Source organism: Lissotriton vulgaris, chromosome 11 (assembly GCF_964263255.1).
Source record: "Lissotriton vulgaris chromosome 11, aLisVul1.2, whole genome shotgun sequence".
In the NCBI taxonomy this organism is placed as follows: Eukaryota; Metazoa; Chordata; class Amphibia; order Caudata; family Salamandridae; genus Lissotriton; species Lissotriton vulgaris.
In genome coordinates this window covers 3,739,750-3,758,161 of record NC_141699.1, presented here as the reverse complement: position 1 = coordinate 3,758,161, position 18,412 = coordinate 3,739,750, and the positions used below count along the sequence as shown (strand labels likewise).

At 47.6% G+C, this 18,412-nt stretch overlaps 1 protein-coding gene across 1 annotated transcript in view; it reads left to right on the top strand.

The window, feature by feature from the left end:
- The first annotated feature begins 1,355 nt into the window (after positions 1–1,355).
- LOC147678869 (catechol O-methyltransferase-like) overlaps positions 1,356–18,412 on the top strand; it is a 93,553-nt gene continuing 76,496 nt past the window's right edge. The window contains exon 1 of the mRNA XM_086942628.1: positions 1,356–1,469. The gene's annotated coding sequence lies outside the window, so the exon portion shown is untranslated. The remainder of the gene's footprint in view (positions 1,470–18,412) is intronic.

Here is an 18,412-nt window from a genome sequence, read left to right as displayed (position 1 = left end):
AAATGCATTTTTGTGCATTTTTTCAAAATGTGTACATGGTTACCATTGACTTGGAATCGATAGTAATAGCATTATCCTAAATGCACAGTTTGCATTTAGAAAACGCTTGGTACATGTGCTAAAGGAATCGCTAATATTGCGATTCCCTATTTGTAGTCGCAATTTTAGGTAATCGCAATTTTTGTGATTACTTAAAATTATGATTCTAAAACCTTTCATACATTTTGAAAGCCTATTTTTCAGTCGCAAACAGACTATTTTTGCAGTCCACACCATTTGCGAATGCAAATACATGTGGCCCTATCTGTTACCTCTTTTAAAAGAAGCGCCTATTCAATATTGCAGCTTTTATTCATTTGCAATAATTCCCTACTGTGAAGATCTGCTTTTAACTGAAGTTTATATCCAACGCGCCATAAAGCAGAGGGCTTCTGCTATTATGTAAAAAGTGATGCGTGTCTATTTTTATTTGTCTTTATGGCTTTTTATTTTCTTTCAGACTATTTAATGTTTGTTTAACGTTTTTTAAGATGATGTTGCCTATCCTATGAGGAATATATATTAAATGATGTATGTATAAGTGTACGTTTATACTTTTATGGTCTAGCTAGATCGAATAAAGTTATTTTGACTAACTACATTTTGGGGTGCCCTAATGTCCCCAGAACAAACTCGGTTTTAAAAGCCCCACAGCACGACCGCGACTAATCTGTAGTGATTCTTTCACACCCTGGTTTTGGTGGCTCAGTGAGCTAAAGTAAGCAGTGGAGAGGTCTGTGTTTGGCCTCAGGTCACAGATTCAGAACTGGTGTGGTCCACTCAGTGTTTCATCATTCTGAGAATGATCAAATGCGTGCTATAGGGTTGAGTAACAGAGTTTTCCCTTCAGAATGACCTATTTACAAGCATTGGCGTGGGGTGATGACAATTCGTCCATACTGGTGTATTGGCTTTAATAAACGGGTTTATTCAACGCCGAGTCGCCTTTAGACCTCTTTTCTGGATCCTGAATAATTTTTTGGAAATGTGTTTTAAACTACAGCACTGGCCCCTATTTCTTTACTTTTTAAAGGTCATTGCCTCGGGGTAGGTGCATCAGAAGGCTGCTAGTCACCGTGACTCCGCGTTTTCAGCGCCCTGCTACCAGCCATGGTGGTTGCCAGGTGTGTTAATACAGTGGTTTCAAGTGGACTGAACCGAGACTACACTTCCCAGGATGCAGTGGTGAACCCCTCAAAGTAACAGCAGGCGGGTGTGTGACATGGGGAGCCTGGGCTGGGTTGGTTTGTGGTGAGGGAGGGAGGCTTTCTTACCGATCACGTCCTGAGACAACCCCGGCTCCGGTGGCGTACGTCGTGGCGATGACGCAATGACGCACTCTCTGGCGCCTCCGGATAAATACTGCTGGCACCGGGACTGTGCAACCAAACCAGCGCAGAGCCGATACTGGCATCGCGCGACTCCGTTCTGTGAGTACCACCTTTGAACCTTAATTTGTAATTTTACGTCGCAGATGACGAGGGAGTTTTCTTAGCTGTGGCTGCAGAGTGAGGAATAATGTAATCAGTTTGGAGTTAGATATTTTTTCATGTCACTTCCAAATCCAGTGTTGTAAATACAATATCCTGGTCACTTTATTCAAGGCCATCAGGGAAATGAGTGTTAGAACATCATGTTCTTGTCTGTATTTTCCCTCCGACTTCCCTGGTTTCACTTCTTTGTCTCGGTTTCGTTTCTGCCGCTTTTATTTTCTCTTCTTTCTTGCTCTCCCTCTGTGTCTTTTATTATTCTCTGATGTCTGCGCCGGTGTCGTTTCCTTTTACACTCTTTCTCTCCCTCTGTATTTCTCCTTTCCTTTCTGCCTTTGTCCTCGTTTCATCCCCTCTCAATCTAAATCTAACTTCTCTCTCTCTCGCTCTCTTTCTTTTTTTCTTTCTCTCGCTCTCCCTCTCTCGCTCCCTCTCTCGCTCTCTCTCTCCCTCTCTTTTTCTCTCTCTCTTTCTTTCTCGCTCGCTCGCTCTCTCCCTCTCTTTCTCTTTCTCTCTCTCTTTCTTTCTCTTTCTTTTTTCTCTTTCTTTCTTTCTCTTTCTTTTTCTCTCCCCCTGTATTTCTCCTTTCCTCTCTGCCTTTGTCCTAGTTTCACCCCCTCTAAATCTACATTCGCTCTCTCTCTTTTCTTTCTCTCTCTCTCTTTCTCTCTTTCTTTTCTTTTTCTCTCTCTTTTTCTCTTTCTCTCTCTCTCTCTCTTCCCCTCTCTCTCTCTCTCTTTTTTTTCTCCGTTTCTCGTTCTCCTTCTCTCCTTTTCTCCTTCTCCCTCTCTGCCTGTTCTAGATACGTATGTTTTATTGTATTTGGCCATTAAGCGCTGCACTCCCGTGGTATATTCAAGACGCTTTTCCACAGTGTACTTGAGTGAAGCGCATCTTTTCTGCATCTTTGGTGATTAGTTTGCCGCCGGTCTTATCAGAGAGGGAGGGGGGCCACCGCCTCCTCCATTAAGTTGTCAGGTAAAGTGAGTGTTATTCGAAGCATTTAAAATCAAAACACTTTATTGCCCCCGCACACCGCGTGGGCCAAGGGGTCGCTCCCTTCCCCCACGTGCATAATAATATGCAGATAATAAAGTCAGCACCTAAACACACCGCGGACGGCACCAGGGCGCCCTCGCTGTTCCCACAGCGGATGCCCTTGGGGAGTTCGGGTCCACGAGGGGGTAATGGTTACTAACCCACAGGCCTTTTCCCCTGAGAGGCTGCTGGGCTGGTGCAGAGTCGGTGATTGCTGGTAGGGGCCGGGGGAAATTAACCAGCATTCCAGGGAGTGTGCAAGGACTGCGGCACAGTCAGTGAAAGGCCCTGGGGAACCGGGCGGATCAACCACAGGGCCTTTTCACCTGGAGGGGTGGTAGGTCTGGGGCAGAGTCAGTCAGACACCGCATGACCTGCTTTAGGCTGTTCCCCGGCTCTCTCCGCCTTTCTTTCAAAGACATCCACCTGTGAGGCTGTGTCCTTTTCCCCTGTAGGCCAGCCTGCCTACGTTAATACAGGATGTGGCGTGTAAATACATGCACGTTCGAAATCCGACCCTTTAGAAGGTGTTCGCTCAAATATTTTTGTTTCCAACATAAAGTCCTTATTTGCGTTGAGTTTAGTCTGTGTGTTTTCTCTTCCGTGGGTGGCTCTGTGTCAAGAATGCTTGTTCCGTGCAGAGGCGGGCCAACAGGTTTTGTAAAGTCAGCAGGTAGCGCCTGACGCGGATCTCCGGCGTCTGTGTCCGTTTCCTATACAAAGTCACACTCCGAAAGAATACACACCCCACAGGCTGGGTCGGTCCTACATGACTGTGGACAGCTGCATAATGGCAACGCCACTAGTGGCCACAAGAGGGCGCCAGTTTGCAAGACATTACATCACAATCAGCTTGTTTCTGGGGAAGGTCGCTGTTGTGGAAGTTGTGGTGTTTGCGGAGTTTTCATTAAGCGAGTCCACACTATTTTATGGATATAAAGAGAGTGTGCAAGGACTGAGGCACAGACCGTGAAAGGCCTTGGGGAACCGGGCGGATCACCACAGGGCCTTTGCACCTGGAGGGGTGGTAGGTCTGGGGCGGAGTCAGTCAGACACCGCTTGCCCTGCTTTAGTCTGTACCCCGGCTCTATCCGCCTTTCTTTCAAAGACATCCACCTGTGAGGCTGTGTCCTTTTTCCCTGTAGGTTCGAAATCCGACCCTTTAGAAGGTGTTCGCTCAAATATTTTTATTTCCAAAATAAAGTCTTTATTTGCAGTGAGTTTATTCTGTGTGTTGTCTCTTCCGTGTGTGGCTCTGTGTCAAGAATGCTTGTTCCGTGCAGAGGCCAACAGGTTTTGTTAAGTCAGCAGGTAGCGCAACCCATTGATGCTAAAGTACAGAGGCGTCTCTGCTAGTTTCCCCCCAAATTTCATTTCACTGTAAAAGTCTGGAGACTGGCCTCTGTACTTGGATTCTCACCTCGGAGAGACAAGGCAAAGCAGCAAACAAAAATGTACTAACTGCTTAAAGTTCTGCTTCACAAGTCCACAGACGTATAGAATAAAGCAAGAGTTCAAGTGGGCCGGGTCCTTTTGGGGTTTAGACCTGGAAGAAAATAAAAACAAGCATTGAAACAAGTCCCTGTCAGTGCCTGTCAGTGGGTCAGAAAAGTGTTCAGAACACATGCTCATCCAATCCTTGGCCTCTCCACGGAGTGTACAGAGCACTGGTCACGTATTCCAGTTGCACCTGGGGTTCGCTGCCGGTGTGTGTGTGTGGAGGAGGTACACATATGTCGAAATATTGACAAGGTGAAATAAAATGCAGCGCTTACAGGTGAGTGGGTGCATTGTGTATCTGGGCGTGGTGAAGTGAAGGAGGTGTGAGGATGGACATTCAGGAGAGAGTGAAAAGAGAATAACGAAGAGGCAAGGATAAGGTGTAGGATATGCAGATGGACGAGATACGGAGAGAAAAAGGACGTATGCGTGTAATACATAGAATGAACAACACTCGGAAGACCACTGCCCCTTCCACAGGCCTCAGTAATGTTTAATTCAGTCTTACAGCTTCAGAATTTAAACATTTTTCAATATGAATTGTTTATCATAAAATGATTGTAGTTGCCATTTCTCTTATACAGCTAACAACCATTGACAAAGCCAATAGCTCTGGCTGGTTTTAGATGTATCTCAGTTAGTGTGTTCTAGACCTAGATGTAATTCGTGAAAGTTCAGAAAGGAGCCAGCATAGCCGTTCAGGTGGCACATTATGGAATCACAGACATGTTGTTTAACATGTTTAAGCCATGCACTTAATTGCATCGGCCACTCCGCTTTTAGAGACCCGCCCTGCACTTTTTTCATCCCACTTAAAGTCCTGGTCTGAAGGAAGTGCTTGTCTGTGTCATCAACAGCGATTATTGTGCCTCAAGGAATCAAGCACAAGGCGTTAGTCATACTTTCAATTTACTTAACCAACTTCAGTCACGCCCAGGTAAGACTTTAGAAAGGTAAACTTGCGAAAGAGACACCTCTCCATTTCAGTAGGTAATAGTTTTTGTTTGCATACTGAAATACATAACTTTAATAAAGCTGAGGCATCCATAACACAGCAAAAATGTTGTAGGGCAGCCCCTGCTCAGAGTGGTACAAGGACAATGAGGCAAGAGATAGTGTACAGTCGCCTGGGAGGAGGTGGGCTCTATTTGATAAACTGAAGGCTGTAAAGCCTGGAGTCCTTATTTGGGCTTCATGTGTCACCGCAAACTGTGTGATCGTGGGCACATCACCTTCCTTGTCCTCCCATGATCATGCGAGAGTCCTTACAGGCAGGTTCATTCATACCATGTAAACCTCGCCCAGAATCCAGGGCGGGGCAGGTGAACGTGGGCAGGATGTCAGAAAGAAGAAAGACTTGTATGTTGTTCTTCTCCTAGTGCCAGAAACTCATTCCTGGCGCTGAATTGATGCATGAACAACAGAGCTCTGTCTTTACCTTTCCTGTACCCTTTTCTCACTCGCCACCAATGAAGTTAATAACTGCTTGAGTTATGAAAGCACATAACACAAGCACACTTTTTTTTTAACAAAACCGCACAGGATTAGTTAGCCGGCCTTTCAGGTTAAACAGGCACGTCTGAAATGGACCAATAGGAGTGAATATGTGTAAGAAATCGAGGCCTGCGGGTGACTCTCTGTTGTAATTTCATTCTTCCCACTTGGTACCTTCCTCTCCCCCTCCTCTCCGTGTCATATAGAATGTTCCCACTGTGGGGTTCTGAAGGCTTCCTTAGGATGTTCAGGATTGGGAGGCACCTGAGTGGAGCAGTGGAGACGGTGAATAAAGCTCATCTGAACCCATCTGGAGGCTGTAGTTCTTCTGCCTGCAGACTATCTTTGTAACACTTTCCCATTAGCTATGTGCATCTTCGCAGAGAGCCACTCTTATTACAGGCTTGTGTTTTATTGTGTAAAAACCAGTGCACCTTGCAGTGACACAAGTTCTCGTGTGCACTGCCTATAATCAAAAGATGTCTTTCATCCATTCTATGTGTTGAATGAAAAACTGAATACACAAAAGAAGAACTTGACATCTAATCTGCACAATGTGGTGTCATAACGTGGACACGCCATCTACACCCGGTTTAATCATCGATGTGTGTTCTCAGTAGAACGTTGTGCACCTTCTCTGTGCTACTACTCAGCGTTATCGGTAGAAGTCTGGTTCCTTTGAATCAAAAGCAAGCCTGCTGCGTGCGAAAGCGGACACGTGCGACAAGGCTGTTTTATGCCAGAGAAGCCGCTTTCCAAACACACATCACATTGTTTCATTATCAACCTACATCTACGGGACTTTAGAAAAATATATCTAAACTCTTTTTGCGTGCAAGCGGCCCGCAGCTCGAACTTCTCCATAAAAGTGCAAAATACACCCCGAGCTTTGGAGCAGAAAGTCTAGTAATTATAAGGTGTACATGGACCAGAGGCGCAGCTAGAGCCGCATTTCAGGGGGTGGGGGGGCTACTAAAGATTTTCGAGGGGGTGCTAATTCTTCCAGCAATAGGCAGAGTGGAGATACAGGGGCTCTAAGAAGGGGTGAGAAAACCAACAGAGCCTCGTTAACAAGTAAATGGTCTTTTAAAGACCTGTGAAGTACTCGGGTGCGGCTGCGATAAGACGGACGCCGGACCAGCCAGCCCCCAGCAGCTCAAACACTGTCTGTGTGTGTGTGCCTGGGAAGCGGTCTTAGCCCGGGCTGACACACACGATGGGGGAGGCTAAAGCCCTTTGAGCCCTATGGGCTTTGCTTGCCTGACATGGACTTGAACATGAGAAAAAATTACTTTTTCAATGACTTGCATAAAATTCAGGTTGAAGAACAAGGAGGCACTGTTCCTAGGGAGGTGTGCGGAGTGTCGCTCGCTCCCTTGAGAGAAGATGAAGAAAGAGAAGTGAGTGCCCTAGGCCTGGGACTCACTGGTGACAGGGAAGAACAAGTCGTGTTACTTGTTGTCCTCACACACCCCGAAGGATGTCATGCTACATCATCGGGCAGTTGCTCCTCATTGGGCCGGCGCTGCAATGCCCCACGGGTCCCCCGAAGGGTCACTTTGTCGGAGATCTTCTATGAACTGCTGTATGGTGCATGCGGGTGTGCAGGGGGAGTTCTAAGTGAGTAGTGAAAAAGTGCGTGCAGTGATTTAAAATTGACTAAGGGTCACCAAGAGAATACATTTTAATAAGGTGGTACCCTTGCCAAAGTAAAAGACCTGTAGGTTAAGTGTTACCCCATAAGGCGTAATGGGCCTGGCTAACTCAAATGGTCGACATGTTTCGTGCCTCTAGGGTCCCATAGGATCTATGGCGCTTCTTCAGGACCTAGTAAACGTTGTGTGGTGTCTAGTGCATGTGTTAAGGAGTAATGTATAGAAAGACAAATAAATACAGAGGGTCAGTCACCCTCTGTGAGATCAGTGCAGGGTCAAACCTGGGCTTACTACGGGTGGGCTACAACTAAATGGTTGAGATTGCTTCCTGATAGTTGCCTAGAAAATGCCAGAGGAAAACTCCAACAGCTATGTATGTGTGGAATAGGTGTGGCGCAGCGGCCAGGGTGACTGACGCTGGACATGGGGATCACGGTTTTATCCCTGGCTCTGGCGGCAGGGGTCTGCCCAGCACCATGTGACTCTGGGCAATAGCTCGCTTAATCTTTCCGACGGCCCCCAGCGCCTTGACACCTTCGGGTAATTGTTCGCGCTTTACGAATACTGGCCTTTTACATTTACAGGTGTCCGCACCTTACCAGGACAATAACTCCGGTGCCAGCTTATCAACACCTACCCCGTCCTCACGTCGGCCCAGAACTTGCATAAAATTCACACATAAAAAATATATGTGAACGCCAACAGGTTAAAAATAAAACCAGAATGCTGTCAAGCAGTGTCCTTTTATGGGGACTAACAAGGCAGATCACACTGAACACTAATATAAGAGTGGAACTCAAATAGAAGTTGTCATGAAGACCTGCAAAAACCGGCAACCAACGACGAGTGAGGTTAGAAGGAAGCCTCAACGACAGACAAGCAACAAAGCTGGTGAGGGGGCGAGGAATGAAAACAAAAGTACCTGAATCCCAGCAGTAGCAGGAGGACACTAATCAAAGACAAGCAATCTGTATTTGGTGCATGCTCCACAGAAGGGAGAACCAAATAAAGAGAAAGTGAAACTGGCACACGCTGACCAATCAGGAGCCAGCCAATGTATGTGACGATGAAGCCAGCCAATGTGTTGTGACTCCTCTGTGGTCGCACCCCCGCGCCACAGTGGAATGCGCCGATGTCCGAACGTTCTAATGTGAGCGCCGCCGTTTTTTCGCCAGTGAGGCTTGGCTGGCAGAAGTGAACGGGCGCGCTGGTGCTGTGCTGTTATGAAATAAACTTACATGAACCCCATGGTGCCTCCGACTGGTATTTGTGGATTCAATTTTTAAGGAGGAAGGCTATTTCGCGATCCTTATCACGGACAACGGGACTCAATTATCCTCAAATGAGATGAGGGGATTCCTGAGTGAATGTGGAATAAAACATGTGTTCACCACTTTGTACAACCCACAATCCAATGGGATTGTAGAGAGAGCCAATCGAATGATCAAGGGCGCCATAAGTCTGGAACTCGCTAATAATCTTGACATTGAAATAACTCTTAACGAGTTAGTGTGGGCTTATCGCACGACAGTAAATTCCACCACTGGAGTGGTCCCTTTTGTAGCCATGCGAGGCAGAACACCTACCTCCAAACTGGTGCCTCCGTGGATCCGGGAGTTGGTGGAAGGGAAGAATGGCGGTGAGTGTGATGTGAGAATTCCCGTGCGGGGTTCCAGGAAGGTTCAAGAAATAGGAAAAGACTGGTCTAAAATCCTGGATGGTGATTGTGTCAAAGTCAGGTCTGGACGTTGGGTCAGAGGTATGCGTAAGTTTCAAGGACCATTCAAGGTGAAAGAAGTGCATCCCTTCTATGTGGTATTGGAGAATGGAGATAAATGGAACTTGCGCAGGGTGGCTAAGTACAGCTCTGGAGACCACTCTCCTGAAACCTTCAATAGAAATGCAATCACCAAAGATACTTGCTCAGGGTACATGCTAGCTCAGGATCGCCAATTGCTTGACGGTGCAAGCACGGGTACAGAGACGAGGGCACCAGGCCCTGGAGGGGACAACGTGGGCATTGATCAAAGGGCAACCAACTCAAGTGATGCAGTTCAGAACCTTCATGGGGCTCAAGCCCATCAGAGACCCTTAAGTATCAGGAGACTTCCTCCACATTTGGTTGATTTTCTTGTTGGCTGAATTGTTGTTTATCTCCCTGTCCCCTTCTCCCATTAATTCTGTACTTTCATTGTTTATCACTCAACTCCCTACCTGAAAGGAAAGGGGGGTATGTTGTGACTCCACTGTGGTCGCACCCCCGCGCCACAGTGGAATGCGCCGATGTCCGAACGTTCTAATGTGAGCGCCGCCGGTTCTCCGTCAGTGAGGCTTCGCTGGCGGAAGTGAACGGGCGCGCTGGTGCTGTGCTGTTATGAAATAAACTTACATGAACCACATGGTGCCTCCGACTGGTATTTGTGGATTACAACACAATGGCAAAGGATTGTCTCTAAGCTCGCAAACAACATCACATGCACTTTCTCAGGTGAGACCAAAAAGCGGGCAGTGTTTAACCTCCAATACAAGGATGCAAATTCTTACGGTCACAGAAAGGTACCAGAAGGACAAAACAAGTGGAAAAAATAAGACCTCTGCCAACAGAGTCCACCTAGGACACCATTAACATTTATTTATATCATGTTTTATGGAAAATTGCAGGACACCATGTATAAAATACCACTGTATCAAAGTTTATGCAACAAGTGACAAAATAACTACCTACTTAATTCAGACAGAGTCTTTACCAAAGCAAATAGTTGAGGTAAAAAAGCCAGTGCCTGAAAAATATTGTAAATCAGGCGGCCCATAGGTCAGCAGCTGAAAACATGTTTACAATATAATATTTAACCCAATGGATACTTGCAATAAATGAAGAGGCTGACGCTGTCGTTGAAGCAGCCCGTGAAGTGGAAAGCACCAGTGAGAGCCTCCAGTTCAAGAAGCTTATTCCTCATGGGGCAGCAGGTAAAGGGAGAAAGGCGTCTAAAGCAACTATCGGTAGATGGCCAGACAGGCAAATTCACAGGCCTCTTCCAATATGGCGATGGAATTGCCAGGTGATGCTGTTGCAAGATTTACCAGAGATGTAGTGGCTTCTTGGGCTGAGGCAGGAGGGGTGCAGCCCCAAGAAATATGCAGAGCGGCCACCTGGGTCCGTTACAATGCTTTCCCTTCTCATCACCCTTAGGATAGCCCTCCTGGTCCCAGTGAGATCCCCCCCCCTTCCTGGTGCACAATTAAAAATTTGCAAACATTCGTGACAAGAATTTTCAATTCTATTAAGGACTAGGAGGCGAGGATTATGCTTTTCTCATTTCTTTAATGAAATGCTCAGCAGCCAATAAATGAACAAAAAACTACATCTCCCATGAACACCAGGGAGTAACCATAGAGTATAGCGTATAAAAGGTCAACACATTAGTCTGTCTTCCTCTTTCTTTGTGGGAAAACGTCCAAGTTAAAATAAAATCCTAAATACAACAGGAACAACAATTCCAAACAGGCCGCTGTCATCCAGAGGATCCTGAAGTAGGCAGCCGAAGAACCATGGGTCCAGAAACCAGGAGGAGCAACCGATTCCGCCGAGGAACAAACATCATCACTTCTGGTCTGAACCTGGAAAAAAGATACGAAGCCATAATATCCAAAGTAATACTACTGAACAGCAAGTCAGGGAGGGAGAACAAGGAATGAAACATTTGTAACCGCGTGTATACAGTCATAATACATTAGCATACAAATATGAAACACGGGTGGGATAATCCTCGCCTCCTAGTCCTTAATAGAATTGAAAATTCTTGTCACGAATGTTTGCAAATTTTTAATTCTATGTCAGGACAGGAGGCTCCGATTATGCTTTTTTAAAGCTGATCCACCACCACAGAAGCAACACTATCGATAGGCTTAAAATAAAACGTCTTAAACACAGAAGCAGATGACCAATCTGCAGCCTTCATGATATCAAACAGAGTAACACCCATGGAATAAGCTTTGGACGCCATCGCTCCACGTGCAGAATGTGCGCCAAACACAGAAACATCAATTCCTGCTTCAGACATAAGCCCCCGCACCCAGCGCGCCAAGGTAGCTGGAGAGACAGGACGAAAAGGCTTTTGTAATGCAATCAGAAGCTGACCCTGCATGTCTGAGCGCAAAGAAGCGGTACTCACCTCATAATCCTTCAGGCATTGAACCACACAAAGGTTGGGGTGAGAAGGAAAAGAAGGATAAGAAATAGAAGGCGTATTAGATTTGGTACGTCTGGAGAGACGAAAGGAAACTCCTTCAGGAGTGAAGCTGCGACCCGCCAGATCCAAAGCGTGTACGTCCGACACGCGCTTACATGAGACCAGGCATAGCAACATAGTCAGTTTTGCCGATAGTTGCTTGCGAGATAAGGAAGCATTGGAAGGCCAGGCCTCCAAGAATCTGAGGACAACTGAAACATCCCACAAGGTAACATACTTAGGAGTGGGAGGTTTCGCAAAACGAACTCCTTTAAGTAATCTGGAAACAAAAGGATGTTCACCCGCGGGTTTCCCATCTATGTGCGCATGACCCGCCGAGATAGCCGACCTGAAACCGTTGATGGTCAAATAAGCCAGACCAGAGGTGGCTAAGGAGGCCAAGAAATTAACAATCATGCTGATATCTGCTGAAACGGGATCAACTTGTTGTTGTGAACACCAATCGCACCAACGCTTCCAAGATCCCTTATACCGTTTGTGAGTATTGGGAGCCCATGCCTCACTAAGGAGTTTGGAAGCGTCGCTTGAAAGGCCTGGGAGCGACCAGCGATCCCCGAGATCCTCCACGCGAGAAGGGGGAGGGAGCCTGAGAGGATCAGGGGATGAGGATCTCCGAGAGGGTCCAACAGGAGATTCCACAATGGGGGAAGGAGAAACGGTGGAGCCGAACACATTTCTAGAAGGACCGGAAACCACGCTTGAGCCCTCCAGAGAGGGGCAATCAGAATCAGATCCGTCTGAAATCGTTTGGAGTAGGCCAATACCCTGGCAATCATTAGAAATGGAGGGAAGGCATAGCAGAGGGTCGATGGCCACTGCTGGAGAAAGGCATCCGTGGCCAGAGCCTGAGGGTCCGGCCTCCAACTGTAAAAATGCGGAAGCTGCGCATTGAGGCGTGAGGCAAAGAGATCTAGTTGGCAAGGACCCCAACGCCGATGGAGAGCACGGAAGACCCGAGGATGCAGCCTCCAATCGCTGTAATCCCGGAGATGCCTGGAGTGCCAGTCCGCTATCTGATTGTGGCATCCCGGAAGGTACTCCGCAATAACAGTGATCTTCTTCTGCAGACAGAAGTGCCAAAAATCTTTGGCGATCTCCGCCAGGACTTTGGACCTGGTCCCGCCTAGTTTGTTTACATAGCGGACTGCTGATATATTGTCCATCCGGAGAAGGACGCAACAACTGGTCTGCAGGGGGGAAAAACATTTGATCGCAAAGGAACCCGCTAGAAGTTCCAGACAGTTGATATGTAGTGTCAATTCCTGAGGGGACCAACGACCCCCGGTCGAGACCGAGCCGCAACGGGCTCCCCAGCCCCACCGACTGGCATCGGATTCTATCACTAGATCCGGGGACACACCGAAGAGGGCTCGGCCGTTCCAGGCCTCCATGTGGTCCAACCACCACTGCATCTCCCACCGGACCTCCTCCGTAAGAGGAATCTGATCGGAATATCCGAGGCCTTTCCGGAGATGAAGAATTTTCAGGCGCTGCATAGCCCTGTAATGTAGGGGACCCGGAAATATCGCCTGAATGGACGACGCCAGCAGACCTACTACACGTGCCAACGACCTCAACGACACAGTCGGTCTGGAAATAACAGATGTCAACTCTCTCTTGATATAACGCATCTTTTGGTTGGGCAAGAGAAGTTGACAAGCTACCGAGTCGATCTGGAAGCCCAGGAAATCGATACGCTGAGCTGGAACCAAAACCGATTTCTGAACATTGATTAGAAAACCCAGAGACTGTAAAAGAGTGATGGACAATTCCATATGTTGAAGAAGTTTGAGTGGACAATCCGCCATAAGGAGAATATCGTCCAGATAAATAATCAACCTGACACCCAGAGACCGAAGATGTTCCACAACCGGTCTCAACAGCTTCGTGAAGCACCATGGTGCCGACGAAAGACCGAACGGGAGAACCTGATACTCGTACCAGACTCCCTGCCAGAGAAACTGGAGAAAACGGCGATGTGGTTTGTAAATCGGAACCGAGAGGTACGCATCTTTGAGGTCCAGCCGGACCATCCAATCCCCTTCTCGAAGGAGATCCCTCAAGAGATGGATTCCCTCCATCTTGAAATGTCGATAAACGACTCCGCCGTTGAAGTCTTTCAGGTTGAGAACAAGGCGAGCACCGCCCCCTTTTTTCTCGACCAGAAAGACAGAGCTGGCAAAACCCTTTGGATGACGGGTGGTTGGAACAACCGCCCCCTTCTTGAGGAGAGAGTCTATCTCCTCGGAGAGACAAACCTGATCCTGAAGAGAAAAACGTAGACAAGGAGGGGGACAAGTCTGATGCATCGGGTGATAGAATTCTATTCTGAACCCTTGAACAGTTTGTAGCACCCAAGCATCGCCGGAGAGCATGCGCCAATTCTGCAGGAAAAACTGAATGCGACCCCCCAACATCACATCGCATGCACGAATCAGGCTCACCTGTAGAGTGGGAATCCTGGTATTGTCCCTGATGACCACCGGAACGTCCTTTGCCGTACTGGCCTTTTCCTTTTCTGGAAGGATAAAAGTTGGCTCTCGATGAATAACCTGCGTCGTAGGAGCCTCTGTGCTGAGAGGAATTGCCTCTCTGGGACTGATTGGCAGAACCACGGCCGAACGAGCGTCCCCTACCTCGTCCGGCCTTTCCAAAAACCGGACGCATGGCTCGCCGCAAGGAGGCCTGCGCCTTGTCGATGCCACTGAAGGTGGATACAAAGCGCGTGAGTTCCTTAAGGAATGGCTGACCAAACAGGAGGCCGTCCGCCTCAGGGCCCGACTCTGAAGTGGCTAATTCAGAGAGTCTAGGGTCAAGCTTCAACAAGATGGACCTGCGACGTTCCGCAGACATTGCACAATTTGCATTTCCCAATTGGCAAATCGCCCGTTGCGCCCATTTGATCATCTCCTTTGGGTTCACAAGGGCAGAAGCTTCTTGTGCTCTGTAACCTAGGTATTAAATCTTAGTGAGAGGCCCAAGCACGTCCAACATCTTATCTTGACAAGACCGCCAAGATCTATCAAGGCCCTTCTTCGGGTCCTTGGCATATTTTTTCAAATACGTGACCATCATGGGGTCAACGTCTGGTGTCTCAGCCAAATGGGCAGACAAATCAGGCCTCGGGCACTCTGAGCGCAACCGGGCACGAACTGAAGCCTCAAAAGGCTGGCGGATATGCGCCTCAATGTAGGCAGCTACAGCTGGAGAAGGCACCCATGAGGAAGAGTTCGGATGAATGATGTCTGCAGGCTCGAAATTGAGCACCGGAGGACGCTCGGGAGCGTCTACAAAATGTTCTTTACAGACCCGTTTTTTAGGTGGAGGAGAAACATGGTCTGAAGATGCGGAAGATAGCACATTGTCCGAATCAGCATCGTGAAGACAAGCAGTTGAGGATGGCGCAGATGCCAAACTTTTCGCCAGACGCTGAAAGTCAGTCTTGTGAGGGTTAACAGGCGACTTCGCCGTTTTCTTGGAAGCAGGCAACCAGCCCTGCTGCTGTGCATAGAGATTGAGATGACGCTTCAAAGGATTAATAGCACGTACAAGTGCTTTGTTAACGGACTGTTGAACACCCTTGTCCAATTGTTCAACTAAATCCTGTTCCAAGGAGCCTTCCTCCTCATCAGCATAATAGTAGTCGTCTTCAGCGTCATCATAATAGTCAGCCATTCTACACCAAGGTAGAGGTAAAATGCCCACAAGACGACTAGAAAAAATATGGAGTGTTGGAAAAACACAAGTCAAGGGGGAGTGTATAAACCCCAAAGCAGGCTTAAAAGCAGGAACAAACCTGACTTGCTAGCAAATAAGACGTGGAGGGAGCCAAAGCCTGCACCAAACAACACTCTAGGCAGAGCCTATGCCAGGAAATATACAACCAAAGTCCTAAAAGACCTCGGCGTCAGACGGGGTTAATTGCACTGACAGGCCGTGGGCAAGACGTCAACAAACGCCGTCACTCAACCAGCTGAGGAGAAAGCAACCGGAAATGGGACAGCGCGCATGCGCGACTGTCGCCTGCCAGTGAAAACCGCCGAGGAGCGCTCGCGCTCCAAAACAAACGGAACCCCTGCTCCCGCTCCACAAGAAGCGCGCGAGCAGCTAGGAAGCGCTCGGCGACCAAAACGGAGGTGAGACACACGCTCCGGTAACCATGCAAACTGCACGCTAAAAGCGGCGAAAAAGCGCGATGAAAAACAACGGAGACCGAGCCCCCAGACGCGCGACACACTGCGCAAAGGCAAAGCACAAAGCGACAGTAAGCAACAAGGCACAATGTAACATAAACAGTAAAATGCCAAGAGTAATAAAGACAATGCACTTAACTGGCTGCGGAGCAGCAAAGAAAGAGGAAGACAGACTAATGTGTTGACCTTTTATACGCTATACTCTATGGTTACTCCCTGGTGTTCATGGGAGATGTAGTTTTTTGTTCATTTATTGGCTGCTGAGCATTTCATTAAAGAAATGAGAAAAGCATAATCGGAGCCTCCTGTCCTGACATAGAATTATATGAGCTTGGAATCAACAGGAAATGGGTGTGGAAGGGAGAGCACAAGTTACATTACAGAAGGACACATTCGTTTTTTGAAGGCACGGGGAGATGAAGGGATTTGACCAGAATCACACGATGATGAGCTGTCGCCGAGACTTGAACCTGGTTCCCCAGTTCCACCGGCAGCTCTGGCCGCAAGGCCACATCCTCTCCCTGCTCTGTTGAGTCCACCTGATTAAAAGCTCAGGGGTTCTTTACAGTAGCGCCCAGGGCAGGGCAGCGCAGCTTTTCTGAGCTATACAGAGTTTTGCTTCAGTTCTGCTGATTACACAAACTCCTTTAGTATGTAGTTTGCGAAGCGTCTTTTTTTGGTTTTTAGATCTCAGCCTTTTTTTGTTTTTTTAGATCTCAGCGTCACTTGATTGGTTGTGAATTGTTTTTTGTTTTAGCCTTGCTGGCCACAGAGAGACGCCTGTTTGCGTGGTTTACTACAATGCATGTTTCATGAATAGTAGGTTACGGAATTGAGGGCCAGATTCACAGAACTAACTTAAGACAAAATCCTAAACTTACTACTTTTGGTATTCACAGAAGTTAGGATTTTGTCTTAAGTTTGTCTTAGACAGACTTAAGACAGAATCCTAACTTAAGTCTGTTTTAGACAAAATCCTAACTTCTGTGAATACCAAAAGTAGTAAGTTTAGGATTTTGTCTTAAGTTAGTTCTGTGAATCGGGCCCAAAGTTCTGAAAACTTGGAAAGCTGCACCGAAGAAGCCGCAGCTCGCGAGTCCACATCTCTCTGGGCAATCCATCCGAGGACAACCCCTGCCAGCAAGAAGGCGTGGCCAGCTGCAAGCCACGCCCTCGATGCAGCAAACACGGCGGTTTTGGCCAAAGTGCAGGCCACCACAGTCAGCAGTTTAAGCAAAGTTACCCCAGTGGGCGGCAGACTCTGTGGAGGCGGCACCACCGTGGGCCAATGGTGGGCCGGGCTGCCCTGGCATGCACCCTGGGAGGGCGTCTGATAAGATGAGCGGGGGCAGTAAGGGACACTGGGTCGGGTGGTGCCCACCTCTGAAGGGCGAACACTCCGTTTCCTGCGAGCGAGGATGCTGTATTCTGGAAGGTTCTTGAGTCTTCTACAAACACTCACATGCCTACTTTGCTAATCACCAGGAAACCCGGGCGCCGTGTTTTTGTTGGCAACGAGGCAGTGATTGGTTACTTGGCAGTGCCCAGAGAGAGGGGTGTGTTTTTTCCGGCAGGTGTACCCAGTACCCCTGCACTCCATTTGAATAACCAGGTTACATCCTTTCGAGACATGAAAATGTTTTCTATGTAACTCATACAACAAACCTCATGTAAGAGATTATAAAGTCTCGTCGAAACGCAAAAAAAGTCTATTCCTTCAACACTTGGAAGCTGTGACGTTAATAGGTTACATTATAGCACTTAAGTTTCCAGTGACATTTTGTAAACCTGAACCATTAGTGAATTAAAAGGCAGGACAATTGTCATTGTAAACCCTAAACGTGGCCCAGATTGTTACAGAGCAACTCTGTAGCCATCCAAGTACCTCTCAATTGTAAACACAGCAGAGAAGCAAGAGGGGACATTGGAGAGACCTTTACACTCCTCACAGGTAGTAAAGGGAAGCTGGGCGAGGCGCGAGCCTCTTCCATCTGAAGCTCTAGTCTATGTGGTCCAGGGATGAGACAAGTCCAGAAAGAAGGGTGGGTGCTATGGTTGCTTGAGAGGGTCACAAGGAAGTCACATATTTGCAAAAACAAAAAAACACCGTAACAAACCCAGGAAGATGAGACTTTATTTTCATGCCTTCAGTGCACAGGAAATCTAAGATTGTTACCGGTAAAACTGCAGAGTAAACATAATGATGGAGCCCCAACATCGGTATATTTATAATGTTCCGGCAGCCACGTAAGTGGCAAGATTTGAGTTACCTGGTAATCTTTATCTGATATCAAACTCATCTATAGCTCGGTACCAATGCAAGTCATTTCAGGCAGATTTGGGGCTAATTTCTGATATAGAAAAGTGGTATTTCAATACACCAGATTTTCATACATGTGTAGTGGATTTACTTAAATCTGTGACTTCTTCTGTTCAGAGTGAAGATTTGCCTTTCCTGGGCACTGCCATTCGTTGCATCTGGATTGGCATTGCCCGGCTGTTCTGTGCAGGACTCCTCACAGAAAGCATCCCTTGTTACCTAGGGCAGTCGCCCTGGGCCTTTTGGTGGTTCTCATCTGACAAGTGCTCTCAGGAGAGCTGACACTGTGAAGAAGCACAGAAAATTGTCTCATGAACTGTGAACGAGAAGACCACGGCAAGGCATGCACCAGGGTTAAGGGAGGACATTGGGTTCTGTGGCCACAGCTGTACAGCAGTGGATGCAGAGCCAGGCTTCTCGCATGAGAGCCAAG